Below are 16541 nucleotides of genomic sequence, written 5' to 3' on the forward strand. Positions count from 1 at the left end.
CTCTAAATAAAATTTATAAATAACGCTGTAAAATAAACTTAGACAGCACTCTTCTTGGGAGACATTTATTAAATCAAGGAAAAAAGCAACTGTAAAGAAATAAGCAAATTGTTAAAAATCTGATATCACAGGCTAATTACAGACTAAAAAAAGGAATAAAGAGCAATAATTTAAACCCAAAGGTGTCAGAGTTTTCAGTAAAATTCCTAAAAAAAAGCGTAGAGTGTGTCCCACCATGGCGTAATGATCAGCGATCATACAGTCCAAGTTGTTACTGCGAATAGAAGCTTTGTGCTCCACAATACATATCTTGAGGACACATTTAATCTGCCCCACGCACATCATCCCACAAGGGCTCCACAGTATACTGATATGTAAAAGTAGCGTGGTACCAGAATTTTAAAACAGTCCAATAATACTGTTACAGCATTATAGCAGCATTTTGCAAAATTTGTACATTTATGAAACACACCTGATATTACTTTCTATGGCAGCAAAATGATTGCTATCCATTAGAAAATAAATACTGTGCTTTTAAGAATTGAAGGGACAATTGGTGTAGTGGGTGTGTCTAGTGGCCTGTAAGTGGGTTGTAGGAGATTTCAGGAAGTGGTGTCCGATCCTATAGGTTTTCCAAGATAGAAAAATGAAATTGCGCCTTACTCCGCCTTCCAGGGAGAGGGGTCTGGCTGCAGCACACTGGGCAACCTCCACCAGGAGGACCTGCACACTGAGGCTGGAAGCACGTGACCTGCACAAGGAATGGAATCACATAACCCAAACTACCTAGGAAACGAGTTCTCTCGGTTAAACAACACAACACTGTGAGCCGAATAGTCAATGAAGGTAGGTTTCTTGAACATATGTGCTAAAGCCAAAATACATTGACCTCTTAAAAAATTGTTTTCAATATAAGCTATGTTAGTATGCAAACTTCCGTATAATGCTTTGTTGAGAGGATAGCGTGTGGTAGCTAAACTTACGCTACTGCGTAATGCGTTGGTTAGCCTTGGCCATTGCAACTCAGTGTCACTTGAGCAAATGAGTAGTGTGTGCAGGTCAATATACAAACTGTTGAATACTACCATAAGGTTAGATGTACTGTATAGTGAACGACAGAACATTTTCCCCCCAAAACTATTGTTTTATTGCATTAATGTATGAAGGCATGACATGCACAAACATTTCGTAAGCCTTCCTTACTATGCTGAATATGCCAAAAAATAAATGAAGAGGTCTGACCTCTTCATCCAATGGTTAAATGGATCAAACATACACCATGTGACATACACATTGACAACCTGAGAAACATTGGCATTGTTAGGCTAACTGGATATCCATCACATCTTTCAATATTACAATGATCCACAATTATCTGTTTTTGTATTTATCCTTTATAATAGTCGTGAATAATTTGTGTGCAACATTACATAGAATACAGAGGAAAAATAAATAAATAAAACAAACCAGCCTTGCACAGGAAAACTACATTCCTATAAATTGCAGATAACTTCCACATAGTGTAAACATAATCAGACTGTACATCCCACCTGATACTGTGATGAAGATTAAATAGAAAGCAAAAATTAGAAAACTGAAAATCACTTGTAGTGGTGACACGATCTGGTCCATTTTGGCTTTGCGTTCAATATCCGATGGACAATGGTGTTTTAAATCTAAACTGGGATTTTCTTTGTCCACAAATGATACTGGTCATATGATTTTACTTTTATGCCAAAACAGCTAGCCTACAACCGTAGCTACTAGGTTTTAGAAATATAAACTACACACATGGTACTTGGAAAACGTAGGCTAGTTAAGCTAGTGTCTCTGCCGAACACTAGATATATAACTCTACTACACACACAAACGTTGGCTAGTGGTTGTACACAGTATTATTAAATACTCAAAAAAAAAAGTTTTACTAAATAAATAAAATTGTTGGATTTGTTTAATAAAATTATAGACAAGTTGCACGCAACAGATACTTTTACATCCATATTCCTAATGGAACACTGATGTTCACTAATTCTCATTTTCAACTCACATGTGGTCTTTCCCACATAACACAGACTATGTGAGTAAATATGCAACAAAAATAAGCTGTGCACGTAACTCTGCCTCGAACCTTCGATTTTTTACTCAAAAGGGCATGTGTGAACATTGCGGTCTTGATCATGGCATTGCAGTTGATGCAGTTATAACATATAAAATTACCATTAGGTATAAATGACAGGAAATGTTTCTGAGGTTTAGAAATATTAGTCTTAACCAAATGATCACTGAGGTTTTTAGATCTTTTATCCGCAAATCTAGGCCTGGTTTCGAAGGATTTAGAAATACTAGGATAAGAATTAAGAATATGCCAAGAGTGATTAACAATTGATTTCAATGACCAGTAAATAGGACTGAAGGTAGATACCAAGATGACAGGGATACAAGTGACATCTTTGGGTTTGGGAGAGAGTAAGAATTGTCATTCTGCTGAGTTTGCCTCGGCCAAACACGTATCCAATATCCTATAGTCATAGCCTTTTTGTAAAAAAAAAAAGAAGATTGTATAGCTCTTTAGAATGGAATGCAAAATCAACATCATTACTGCAGATACGTTTAATTCTTAAGAATTGGCTGTGTTTTTCATCGCAGGGAGGGCAAAAGGCAACTACTGTAGTGTAAGAAAGTGTTTCTATCAGTTTTCTTTTGATAAACTGTAATGTGAATATGCTCTCTGTCTTTTTTGATAAGAACATCCAAAAATGATGGACATTTTTTCTAATGCTAGAGAATTAAAAAATAGCATTCTAGTACTTAAAAAGATCTAGTACTTCTAGTACATAAACAACTGAAGATCACCCGCAGTACCAGACCTGTCGTAGGAAAAGAAAAGAAGAGGATGTCAGGTGCAGCACGACTGAAGAAGGAGCATTACTTTATAAGAATAGATATTGCTGATGCCTTAAATAGTTATTTTGTTGACAGTTTAACTAGAGAAGAGGTTACTATCAGATTACTTAAACTAAAGACAAACAAGGCAGCAGGTCCTGATGGCAAATACCGAAGAGTACTCAAAGAGTTAGCTGAGATCATTTTTAAACCACTCCCAGGTATTTTTAGGCAGTCCTTAGAAACTGGAGAAATACCTGAGGACTGGAAGCCAGGTAATATAATACCAATATATAAGAAAGGGGACCGTACTGATCCAGGAAACTACAGGGATGTAAGTTTAACTTGCATAATATGTAAAATACTGGAATCTATCATTAGAGACAAGTTGGAAGTATTTCTTGAAAAAAGCATTAAGGGATAGCCAGCACGGTTTTCATAAGGGAAGGTCATGGCTGACAAACCTGGTATTCTTTTAAGAAGCTACCAAGTGTTTTGATTACAGCAAGGCATATGGTATTATCTACTTAGATTTTCTAAAGGCATTTGATAAGGTACCACATGAGACTTGTTAGTAAAATGAAGACAGTAGGAATCAGAGGATGCATTTCAGACTGGATTCGGGACTGGCTACAGGGTGGAACACAAAGAGTAGCCTAGTAGTAGGAGGGAAATTATCTGAGCAGAGAGCTGTTAGAAGTGGAGTTCCACAAGGATCAGTGCTGGGACCACTGCTCTTTCTTATTTATATCAATGACTCTGACAGGGACATAGAAAGTACACTAGTCAAATATGCAGATGATACAAAACTGGGAGGCCCAGCTAACAGTCTGGAAGCTACTAAAGTAATCCAAGAAAATTTAAATAAAATCCAGAAGTGGGCGGAAAACTGTCAAATGAAATTTAATATAGCCGAATGTAAAGTTCTGCATGTGGGAAATAAAAATATTAGGCAGGATTACTTTATGGGAGGAACAAAATTGGTATGTGCTCAGTTTGAAAAAGACTTGGGAGTAACGGTTGATCAAAGCTTTTCTGGTTCTAGGCACTGCGCTGTTGCAGTAAAAAAAAGGCCAACAGGATGCTGGGATATATAGCCAAAAGGACTATATAGGTCCAAGGACGTTATACTTATCTTATACAATACATTTGTTAGACCACACTTGGAGTAGTGTGTGCAGTTCTGGGGACCATACTACAAAAAAGATATAGAGGCTCTGGAAAAAGTTGAGATTCTTCAGGTTGAGTTCTGTTAGTAGAACAAGGGGACATAAATGGAAATTAGCAAAAGGTAGATTCCATACAGACATTAGGCAGAATTTTTTCACACAGAGAGTAGTCAAATGTGTGGAATAGCCTGCCAGGTCATGTAGTAGAGGCAGGGATTTTCAAGACTAGGCTTGATACAGTGTTAGATACTGTCTAGTCTGTAGGTAAGCAGAGCTCTAATTTAGTTAGGAAAATGGCGAGCATCATTGGGCTGAATGACCTGTTGTCGTCATTATATTATGTTACCCCTCTCTCTAAAAAAAACTAATATTCCATGAAAGGAGTTTGTATGTATTCAGCCTTCATAATGTTAGTCTGTCCCCATAGACCAGTAAGTAGCTAGATTTGTGAGTAGTATGTAACCAGGCCTCTTCTTTTTCAGATCAAATGAAATTTTGCAGTGCAGGTTGTCCTCACAAACGAAGAAAGTAGACAGAAGTACAAGGAGATGCAGCTTAAGGCGAAGAGAGAGGTGGCAAAGGCTAAGGAAAAGGCGTATGGTGAGCTGTATGAGAGGTTGGACACTAAGGAAGGGGAAAAGGACCTGTACCGATTGGCTAGACAGAGGAACCAAGCTGGGAAGGATGTGCAGCACGTTAGGGTGACAAAGGATAAAGATGGAAATTTTTTATTTTTTATTTTTTTATTTAACCTTTATTTAACCAGGTTAGTCTCACTGCGATTAGAAATCTCTTTTTCAAGAGAGTCCTGGCCAAGAAAGCAGCATTCGATTACAGACACAACAAAATTTTAACATTTAACATACTATAAAAGCAGACAAACAGCAATGTACAAAGTTTCACAATCTAGTTAACATGAGTAATCTGTAGTGCAACTAAGGGTCAAAACAATTACAAGTTTCACTTTCCTCCATAACCTTAAGCCTTTTTTAAAAATCATTTAATGATAAAAGCTCCTGTAAATTAAGTTCTTTCTGGAGCTTATTCCACGCAGAAGGAGCTGAGAACTGGAATGCTTTCTTGCCAGCCTCAGTACGAACCATTGACACAGACAATAAAACACTGTTTTGTGAGCGAAGTCGGTATTTTCCATTAGTCTGCTGGACAATGTACATGCAGAGGTAAGATGGAAGCAATTTCAATATGGCCTTGTAAATGAAAATATACCAGTGACACAGTCTACGTAATGCCAAGGAGGGCCAGCCCACTCTTCTATAAAGAATACAGTGATGTGTCAAAAATTTGTAATTTGTGACAAACCTCAGTGCCCCATGATACATCATGTCCAACCGACGCAATGACGCTAAAGGTGCATGCATATATAAAATGTCTCCATAATCTATTACCGGTAAGAAAGTAGTTGAGACTAGCCTCTGTCTCACCTCAAGAGAAAAACAGGACTTGTTTCTAAAATAAAAACCCAACTTAAACCTAAGCTTTTTTACAGGGGAATCTATATGAAACTTAAAAGTGAGACCATCATCTATTAAAAACCCCAGGTACTTATAAGTTGTCACCCTTTCAATTGGTTTACTCTGTGTGGCAACGATACAAGGTAATGTCTGCGGCTCTATCTTTGACCTAGTGAAGAGCATCAACTTGGGTTTATCAACATTCAAAATAAGCTTCAGCTGATAAAGCCGAGCCTGTATGGTATTAAAAGCAGACTGTAGGTCTTCAAAAGCCTTTTTTACTGTTTCTGCATAAGAGTAGATGACTGTCATCTGCATAAAAATAAAAACTGGCATTTGCCACGTGTTTGCCAATATTGTTTAAATAAATCGTAAATAAAAGAGGTCCCAGAACTGAGCCCTGTGGCACCCCATTCTGTACAGTTAAAACACCAGATGTCTTTCCATCAAACTGGATGCACTGTGTTCTATCTAGGAGGTAGCTTCTGAACCAGGAAACTGCCTGGTCAGAAAATCCTATATTGACTAATCTTTGTAGCATGATGTCATGATCTACAGTGTCAAATGCCTTTGACAGGTCAATAAAAAGGGTGACACAGTGTTGCTTCTTATCCAGCGCACAGATAACATCATTAACCACTTTAATTGCTGCAGTAGTAGTGATATGCTGTTTTCTAAAACCTGATTGGCACTCAGCTAAAATATTGTCGTTGCTTAAAAATCCCTTGATCTGATCACCCACCAGTGTCTCCAAAACCTTAGCCAGAATTGAAAGCTTAGAAATAGGCCTGTAGTTATCTAGATTTGAGGGCTCCCCTCCTTTGAACAGGGGCAGAACAAAGGCAGATTTCCATACACTGGGGATAACATTCAATTCAAGAGTGAGATTAAAGAGATACATTAGGGGCTCAGAAATAATATCAGAAGAAAGTTTCAATAGATAAGGATCCAAGTTGTCAGGACCAGCTGTTTTTTTTTGAGTCTATACCTTTTAGCGCTTTGTGTACTTCTGGTAGAGAAAAAGGGGGAAAACAAAAACTTTGTCCCGTTCTCTTATTTACAACGGCATCAGTAAATGGCTGATTACCTGATGTAGCCTTAAACAGAAAACCAGAGGAAACAAAATGTTTGTTGAAACAGTTGAGCATTTCAGCTCTATCAGTGACCTTATCAACGCCCTTTATAATACATGACGTAAATGTGCTGACAAGCGAGGAGAGTGTTTTGAGAAGGTGGAAGGAGTACTTTGAGGGGCTGATGAATGAAGAAAATGAGAGAGAGAGAAGGTTGGATGAGGTGTGGATAGTGAATCAGGAAGTGCGGTTGATTAGCAAGGATGAAGTAAGGGTAGCTATGAAGAGGATGAAGAGTGGAAAGGCAGTTGGGCCAGATGACATACCTGTGGAGGCATGGAGATGTTTAGGAGAGCTGGCAGTGAAGTTTTTACCTAGATTGTTTAACACAACCTTGAGAAGTGAGAGGATGCCTGAGGAGTGGAGAAGAAGTATACCGGTATCAATTTTCAAGAATAAGGGGGATGTGCAGAGCTGTAGTAACTATAGAGGTATAAAGCTGATCAGCCACAGTATGAAGTTATGGGAAAGAGTAGTGGATGCATTGTTTGCTTTGAGAGTGTTGATGGAGAAGTATAGAGCAGGTCAGAAGGAGTTACATTGTGTCTTTGTGGATTTAGAGAAAGTATATGACAGGGTGCCGAGAGAGGAGGTGTGGTGTTGTATGAGGAAGTCGGGAGTGGCAGAGAAGTATGTAAGAGTGGTGCAGGATATATATGAGGGAAGTGTGACAGCGGTGAGGTGTGCGGTAGGAGTGACAGATGGGTTCAAGGTAGAGGTGGGATTACATCAAGGATCAGCTCTGAGCCCTTTCTTATTTGCAATGGTGATGGACAAGTTGACGGATGAGATCAGGCAGGAGTCTCCGTGGACAATGATGCTCGCGGATGACATTGTGATATGTGGTGAGAGTAGGGAGCAGGTTGAGGTGAGCCTGGAGAGGTGGAGGTATGCACTGGAGAGAAGGGGAATGAAAGTCAGTAGGAGCAAGATGGAATACATGTGCGTGAATGAGATGGAGGACAGCGGAATGGTGAGGATGCAAGGAGTAGAGGTGGCGAAGGTGGATGAGTTTAAATACTTGGGGTCAACTGTTCAAAGTAACGGGCAGTGCGTAAGACAGGTGAAGAAGAGAGTGCAGGCAGGGTGGAGCGGGTGGAGAATAGTGTCAGGAGTGATCTGCGACAGAAGGGTACCAGCAAGAGTGAAAGGGAAGTTTTACAAGAGGGTAGTGAGACCAGCTATGTTGTATGGTTTGGAGACGGTGGCACTGATGAAAAGACAGGAGACAGAGCTGGAGGTGGCAGAGTTGAAGATGCTGAGATTTTCGTTGGGAGTGACGAGGCTGGACAGGATTAGGAATGAGTATATTAGAGGGACAGGTTAGACGGTTTGGAGACAAAGTGAGAGAGGCGAGATTGAGATGGTTTGGACATGTGCGGAGGAGAGATGCTGGGTATATTGGGAGAAGGATGCCGGAGATGGAGCTGCCAGGCAGGAGGAAAAGAGGAAGGCCAAAGAGGAGGTTCATGGACATGGTGAGGGAGGACATGCAGGTGGTTGGTGCTAGAGCCCGACCGATGCCAGATTTTTGGGTCCGATGCCGATCCCGATTTTGGAGAGTCCTAGCCCACCGATTACCAATGTTTTGAGCGATATTTTGTCAAAAAGTGCAACATTTTCAAATCAATTTGAAAAGTGTATATTTTATTAAAGCTTCTATATTTAAGAACATTTAACTTATAAGCAAACAAATAAAAATATAAATAAACACACAAAGAACTTTAGATAAAAAAATGTAAAAGATGATATTAAATTAAATATATATATATTAACACCATCTTTAAGTGTGTGAAATCAAAATAACTCCACACCTTGCTTTTACTTCTTTCTTTTCCAGCCATCTATAAAAAATTAATTTAAAAAAATCAGTTTTCCAGTTTCAAACATGTATTGTTATAAATATTATTATTATTGTTGTTGTTATTAATTTGTTATTATTTCTTAGTACCTATTCTCAGTAAATTAATTATATTTTCTTATTTTATTCCTACTACATGATCTCAAAGAGTAAGACTTTATCTAGCGAGCTTCCCTGTCCATAAGAATTTGGTGGTGAAAATAACTACAATGCGCTCTGACGCGTGACTAGATGACACACACGCTCGCAATAACGCATTAGCTATTGACACAGCCTCATTATTTCTTATTATATATTCTCAGTAAGTTAAATTAATTATATTTTCTTATTTTATTTCTACTACATGATCTCAAAGAGTAAGACATTATCTAGCGGAGCTAATGAGTGAATCAAGTGTAACGTTAGATAAAATTAAATTGACTGGATGAAATACGCGAAAGAAACTACAATGCACTTTCGTGCAGGTTACCCGACGCTAACTGTTGGTTGATTCACTTCTCCAAAAGCAATCCTTCTCTCATGTTATCACGACAAAGCTAGATAACATGGCTTAAAATGATCCACGTTAGAAGTGTTTTATCAGCGTTTTTACTGTCTGGTTAGCTTGCTATGATGACGCGTGACTAGATGACACGTTTGCAATAACGCGTTGGCTATCGACACAGCATCATATAGTAGCTAATATCATCTCAGATAAAAAAACAAATGTGTGATGCATTCAATCACCATTTTATTTTGGCTGGTTATTTATTTGAGAATACAGCGATGTCCTCTGGAAATGTAGATCCTACGCTGCTTATGTGCTCACTGCCACTTCATAAAGGCTTGCTAGCCAGCTAGCTTGTTAAAGTGAACCAAATATGTTAGCTAGCTCGCTCGCTTGATAATGAGGATTGATAAACACAGTGGTCGTATAAACACATTTAATTAAAAACTTTCACTAAATATACATACCGTTATTGTGGCAATCGAATCTGTGCAGACAAGTCTTGCAGTGGAGAATATTGGATGAGGCACGAGTGACAAACGTCTCATTACAGAAGTAGCGCGTCAGCTGCTGCAGTTCACACTTGTATTGTATGTACTCTACTGGATAATTCTGGCAATTACAACGTTCGAACAGACAAGTACAGATAAATCAATGTTTTTTTTGTTTATTATACTTATTTAAAAATCAGGACACATCGGCTGCATAACTGCCGATCCCGATGTCATCAAAAAAGTCAAATAATGGCCGATATATCGGTCGGGCTCTAGTTGGTGCAACAGAGGAAGATGCAGAGGACAGGAAGAGATGGAAACGGATGATCCGCTGTGGCGACCCCTAACGGGAACAGCCAAAAGAAGAAGACGACACTATATGCCTGTAAGTGTGCGTGCTTGTGTGTGCTTTTTAACCCTATCACATACTTAAGCTACAGTATGCTTTACCAAATGGTCAATTGAATAATTCCAAAAATGCAAACCTCAGTTATTTAGCCCAATATTTTCAAGAAAATGATAACAGTATCTGAAATTCAAAATGTATCTATCCCTGGTCTGATGTAAATGTGTGTATGAGGGTTCATGTCATGGTTCAATATCTGTATGAGCTGTCTAGTGCAATTTAAAGTGGCAATCTCGTTCTCTTTGGCGGTACCAATGGCGAGAAGCAGTGTGTGTTTTTGGACCTCACTTCCCAACTTCCAAACAGTGTTGCCTGTGTGTGACGTCAGTCAGTTGGCACCTGGGCCACAGTAACTATAACACTTACTATTTACTGAATAAAAATGGTTGTTATAAAAGTAACGTTATGTACGTACTCATTCATTGTCTAACATTAGACTAACTTAAGCTGTCTTTACACTGCCGAGCCGTTAAAATACTGTAGCAGACCTGGGGTAGAATTAGTGATGATCAATTTCCACAGACGTTCTTTATCCACCTTTTGCCCAGTATGAACATCTTTACACTGCAGAGAAGAATCCGGCTCGTGCAATTATGTATCTCATGCACAATAAACATAGTCTTTCTCGTGAATGATTGTTGTGTGATATTTTTTAAACAACTGCCTTGCAAAATGTTATCCCTGGTGTTTCTGGTTTTGTTAGCTAAACTGTTCGAGAATAAAGCTGAGCTGGGTGTTAAATTAGCAATCAGAACAAGAAGAATAAAACAAAAACAAAGGAGATTTCATCAAAAAAGGGCATAAAGGCTGAAGGAATATATGAGAAAGCGTAATAAAATAATAACAACACTAATCCATACTGCCGTATTTTTAGGGGTCCAAGCAGCGAAGCTGGTGGAACCCTATTGTATCTGTTCGGATTATTATTATTATTAGGGGTCCAAGCAGCGAAGCTGGTGGAACCCTATTGTATCGGTTAGGATTATTATTATTCTTATTTTTTCGCCTAAAAGTGTCTGAGGCTCAGCAACCATAAGTCCTGGAGCAACCAAATTCGGCAGGTGGGTTCCTATGGCCCCCCACTACTCAGGCACTAAGAATCACCTATGTCGGCCAGATGGTGGCGCTATAACAAATGGTTTTGCGTAAAAGGCCATTACTCCCACACCATAAGTTAGATCAACACAAAACTTCATCGACCTATGCATCTGAACGTGCTCTACAACTTTGCCATTGGCACCACCTATGTCCGCCATATTGTTTGCCCGCCATTTAGACTTTTTAGTTGGGGCGTGGAAGTTTTTTCCGCTAAAATGTCTGTGGCTCAGCAACCATAAGTTGTAGACCAACCAAATTTGGTAGGTGGGCTCCTATGGCCCCCCCACTACTCAGGCACGAAAAATTGCCTATGTCGACCAGATGGTGGCGCTATAACAAAGGGTCATACTTTAAAAGTCCATAACTGCCACACCGTAAGTCCGATCAACACAAAACTTCATCGACCGATGCATCTGAATGTGCTCTACAACTACTATTGGGACAACCTATGTCCGCCATATGGTTTGCCCGCCATTTGGCCGTTTTTATTAGGTGGGGTGTGGAAGAGCTGTGGCTCCAAATCTAAACGGTTACAACATCTAGTAAACTTCTTTACGGCAAGCGACATCCATGGCGAGGCAAGTAATCCGACACCGTAGGGTCTAGTTTTTATCAGTGAGGGGAGGGTCTGAACGTCAGGGAAGCAGTGGAAGACAGGGCCAGACATTATATGAAGACAGTACCGGGTGAGTTTGTTTAGTCTTTGAATCTGTCATTATGCTGAGAAATAGCTAAACCATTTTATTGATAGGTTCTGAGTTTCTGTGCAAACGCGCGAAAACACGCTGGTATAATGAAACAATGACGGTAGCCTAATACATATATAGTCCGCTTCATTCCGTTGCTACCATAACATAACGACCTACAGCTGCAGTTTCTCCTACAGGGTCCAAGTTGAACTATGCGGTTGTTCCCTGCACTTGGAACGGTAGGCTACTGCCCTCTAGGGTTTTCGACACACTTGTTCCTGCTTATGGTTAAACACTTTGTTGTACGTCGCTCTGGATAAGAGCGTCTGCCAAATGCCTGTAATGTAATGTAATGTGATATTCCGTAGCAACAAGATAAACCAGACATTATCCCTAAAATATGCTAATAGCAGTGAAAACGCTGCTCACTGAATAACGAAATAAACGAGACAACGTTTTTATTTAATTATACCATGTCATTATACAGTCAATGGGACTACGCATTTAATAAATATACAATCTTACCACTGGTTTCACGCGTAGAGATGTCCCTTTTGCGACTGAGTGGTCATATATCGTCTTGGACAATCCGTTTGTGATTCCTGTTGCTTACGGCGTTGTCGCCATTTTTAGTACAATTTGGCTTGATTGACAGTTCATTTATTCAGTAGGTGAGAGTATAAGCTTTCTAACGATGTATAACATGTCTGATTTTGCATTTGGAATAGCGTTTTATAGTTCAGCGTAACGGAATGTTTTCTTATCGCATTCACTTGCGCATTCACTGTGGCGTAGCATTAAAGACGATGCACTTAACGAAACGCTGTCAACGATTTTCATAATTTCTTGGAGTACTATTATTATTGAGGACTTCGGGGCATAGCTAAGCCATTTCTTTGCTGATAGACCTATCTGACATCGTTTTCTGATGCAAAACAGAAGCGGATAGGATAGGACAATATCTGGGACTAAACATTGAATAAATATACAATCTTACCATTGGTTTTACGCGTAGAGATGTCCCTTTTACGAATGAGTGGTCATATATCGTCTTGGACAATCCGTTATATGCGCATCTGTGACGCCTGGGTCGGCTATCTTCAATAACAGCTGTGCGTAATACCACACCTGTTGCTTACGGCGTTGTCGCCCTTTTTAGTGCACTTTGGCTTGATTGACAATTAATTCATTCCGTAGGTGAGAGTATAAGCTTTCTAAAGATGTATAACATGTCTGATTTTGCTTTTGGAATAGCGTTTTATAGGTCAGCGTAACCGAAAATTCTCTCATCTGCCAATGTCTAAATAAATAAAACGATTGGCTGCTCTGCGCGTAGGTCGCGACTTGATATTTCGTCTTTTGTTTCGTTTTTTCTCAATGTCGTATTTATTATTTGAAATGTGCATTTATGTGTTATTATTCTATCTGTCTCTGTGGCGCTCTGAAATGCATTCTCTGCTAACCTGAGCAATGGATTGGAATATGTGTCTGACGTACTGTTGCACGCTATGCTGAAACTTCAGCACTTTTTCAGTACTTAAAAAAATAAAATAAAAAAAGAAACAGTTAGGTATTAGAATTTTCCGACGTTCGGTAGTTTTGCGTCAAATGTAAAAGCCAGGGACATGTGTCTCCCGCATTACCGATTGAGAGGATGAAAAGTGTAATTTTGGACGGACGGACGACAACGTCGCTTTTTCATACGTCAGTGGGCTAATTTGCCTAATCTTCGCAGGACTTTAGACCGCGGTGGAAATGCAGACAACCATGGGCTGAAGGAACCTTTTAGTTCCTTGAAAAGTAGTTCCTGGGACTAAAAGTTCCGGGTAATTTTTGTGGAAACGCGGCTTAACCGTGCGCCGCTTATGATTTTTTCCCGGGAGTGTCGCCACAGACACCCAGTTCTTTAATCATAAATTATAATAATAACAATATAAATTAATATAATAATAGGCTCAATCACCATTGTGTTACATAATTCAGCGATATATAGTGACTTAACAGACATGTATTTTAATGAAAATCTTCGAGATTGCCACTAAGTAACAAACTATGACACTTGATATGATGGAATTTTAGCATGTTATTATCAGTTGATGTATTACAAAATTCATAAAAAAAGTAATCCCCAGTTAATCCCATCTGAAATCCAGGGCTTTTTTGTAAGAAAACCCACCTGTCTTAAATAAACCCCATTATCTTCTAAATTATATATAGTACAGGCATACTTCTTTCAAAGCTTGAAATAAATTTTGCAACAAAATGACCAAATCTCCTGATTATATGGGCATCTCACCCTGTAAACACATAGGACATATTTATTCTGAAAAACAACTAAGAAATCCAAAAATTGTTTATTTTCTTTATTCTGGAGTGATTATATATACTTCTGACACTGGGCAAAACCAGATTTCTTTTTTCAATCGTACCCAGTGGATTGAACAAACCAGTAAAATTTGACATGTGTTTCCCCAAAGGTGGGCCCAAATCTCCCAAAACCTCTCCAAATTGGATTCAATATCATCTGAATATTATTTCCCAGCCATATTCCACTTCCAGAAGCTAATTCCCATTTGGGTGGTACCCTCTGGAACCCCATAAAACAAATATCCTTTATTTACCCATTCTCTTTTTGACTAAGCCCTGTATTTCAGTAAAACGCTGTCCTTTTGTAGAGATTCTATGTTCAAAATTTGTTCATAATGGTTAGTTATCCCACAAACAAAATTCACTTGGAAACAATAAAGCCACGTGGTTTTACCTTTCTGTGTGCAAGACCTGCAATCAGCTGTAAATCAGGCTTGTCAGCAGTAAACCTCCAGATAACACACAGTTTTTTTCTCACTCTCCAGAGGAGAAAAATTACAAAAACATTTTAGATGCCTGCATCAAATTGGGGGTTAAAGAAATTAATAGAATTACCACCATAATAATGTGATGTAATAATGTAATTGGCAGTTAGTACATTGACCGGCAGTTATTATATTAACAGGCCAAAGTAATTACATTAACTGTTTTATTACATTAACTGTCATTACAAAGCCACTTAACATTAGCTAGCATCACATTAATAGTACCACTCACCTGATGAACATCTGCTGAATGTGCCACACAATAACTTTGTCCCTAAACCACATTTCAATCTTGTGCTGATCCCTGTTAATTCCTCTGGTCCTTGCTTGTTCCAAGTCAACTTTTTGAGTGCAGCTGAAATTATAAAGAAATAGCAGGTCAATATTTTTAATAGGCACTTGATAAATCCCACCTTAAGTCCCAAATTATTGATTAATAGATAAAAGTTTTTCTGAAGATTTACATTCCAGGTTTCCACCATATTCATGATGATGTGTGTGGAAAAAAAATACACAAAGTGGTCATTTTATGAGGTACACCCATTGAGCATATAAAGGAACTTAAAGGAGTAACATGGTGGTTGAACGTGACACTTCCCAGTTGTCTTTAGGCAACAACAAAACAAATGAGCATAATTTTTTTATTATTCAGTCATTTCAATGTACTTTAAAACATATTTTTCTAAGCCTAAATTTCCCACTATAAAAGTTCACCCGAACCGTCTGGGCGTGGTAATGAGAACTGTCAGTTAGCTATGATTGACAGACCGTGCCCCGTTACCATAGCTACCCCCATGATACGTGCTCTTTTTGGGAGACTTTTCACAAGCTAGCTAGCTTAGTAGTATATCAAGTATCGACAGATAGCTAAGGTAAGGTCGTTGACTTATATCCAATTATAATTTTTGCTATCTAGCTAGCCAAGTTAAGATAAAAGCACAACTATAACGTCCTCATAAAAGCAAACTAGCTAGCTAACGTTATCGATAACATTGCCTTATGAAAGCAAACTACCTAGCTAGCTAACGTTAGCTAGCTAGCTAAATGAATATAACCAGAAATAATCTAATAGTCCTTAAAAGGCACTCGAATTTAAGTGAACCTAACGTTAGTCAAATATTTGCATTGTCTTGCCTGTAAGCCAGCGACGCAAACTATGGGTCTCAAGTTATCCATGGGTTTACGGGGCGTGGAAAGGGGAGTGGTTACTGTGTTCGTGACGCACCAAGTTGACAACTTTCTCAACCGGTTGAAAATAGGACGATAAATTTAAAACACATATTTCTCCAAAAATACAGAACGGACATATTTAATACTTTACTCACTGTGTTTCTTCAATGCCTCTTGTGCAAATAGCACATAAAACCAAGAAAGTGTGAATATCACCATGGTACTCCTTTAAGAGCACGAGGAGTCAGAAGTTGTAGAAACCAATATGACGTCCAGCGCAGCACTGCTCAGGATTTCCCCACTGGCTATAACAGGGAGATTTCAGTGTGCATCTGATTGTGTCGTCGGCTACTACTCCATGTTTTCAGATAAGCTTATCTTTGCTTAATTTGTTCCAGCAGTTGTTAGTTAGAGAACATAGTCGTGCCTTAGTTCAGATAAGCATATTTCTCCTTAATTTGTTTCAGCTCTTAGTAAGAGAACATAGTTGTGCCTTAGTTAAACACAGTTGTATGTAGTCATGTGGTACTGTTTTAAATAGCCCTGTAATGTCTTGTTAATTTCTGTTTCACCTGGTGTGACTCCTCCCTAATGAGCTCAATGAAATTAGGTAATTTCCACCCTCAGGGTTCATACACTTTTTCACCAATGATTTTCAATGACTTTTCCATGACTTCTCCACAACCTTTAACTGAATTTCCATGACCAAAACAAATGACTTTATCTCAGCGGGATGATTTAAAATTATTTATTGTAACACTAAGTAAAATTAGGTCTGCATCTGAAACATATGGTGCCTCTCTAAAACAAATAAACACCAGACAGAC

The 16541-nt window shown here is 38.8% G+C and overlaps 1 protein-coding gene across 1 annotated transcript in view; it reads right to left on the reverse strand.

Moving 5' to 3' along the window:
• Nucleotides 1-16541, reverse strand: part of znf646 (zinc finger protein 646) — a 59104-nt gene that overhangs the window by 24174 nt on the left and 18389 nt on the right. The window contains exons 2-3 of the mRNA XM_064324436.1: nucleotides 14777-14899; nucleotides 664-751 (exon numbers count right to left, since the gene is read on the reverse strand). The gene's annotated coding sequence lies outside the window, so the exon portion shown is untranslated. The remainder of the gene's footprint in view (nucleotides 1-663; nucleotides 752-14776; nucleotides 14900-16541) is intronic.

Source organism: Anguilla rostrata, chromosome 2 (assembly GCF_018555375.3).
Source record: "Anguilla rostrata isolate EN2019 chromosome 2, ASM1855537v3, whole genome shotgun sequence".
NCBI lineage: Eukaryota > Metazoa > Chordata > Actinopteri > Anguilliformes > Anguillidae > Anguilla > Anguilla rostrata.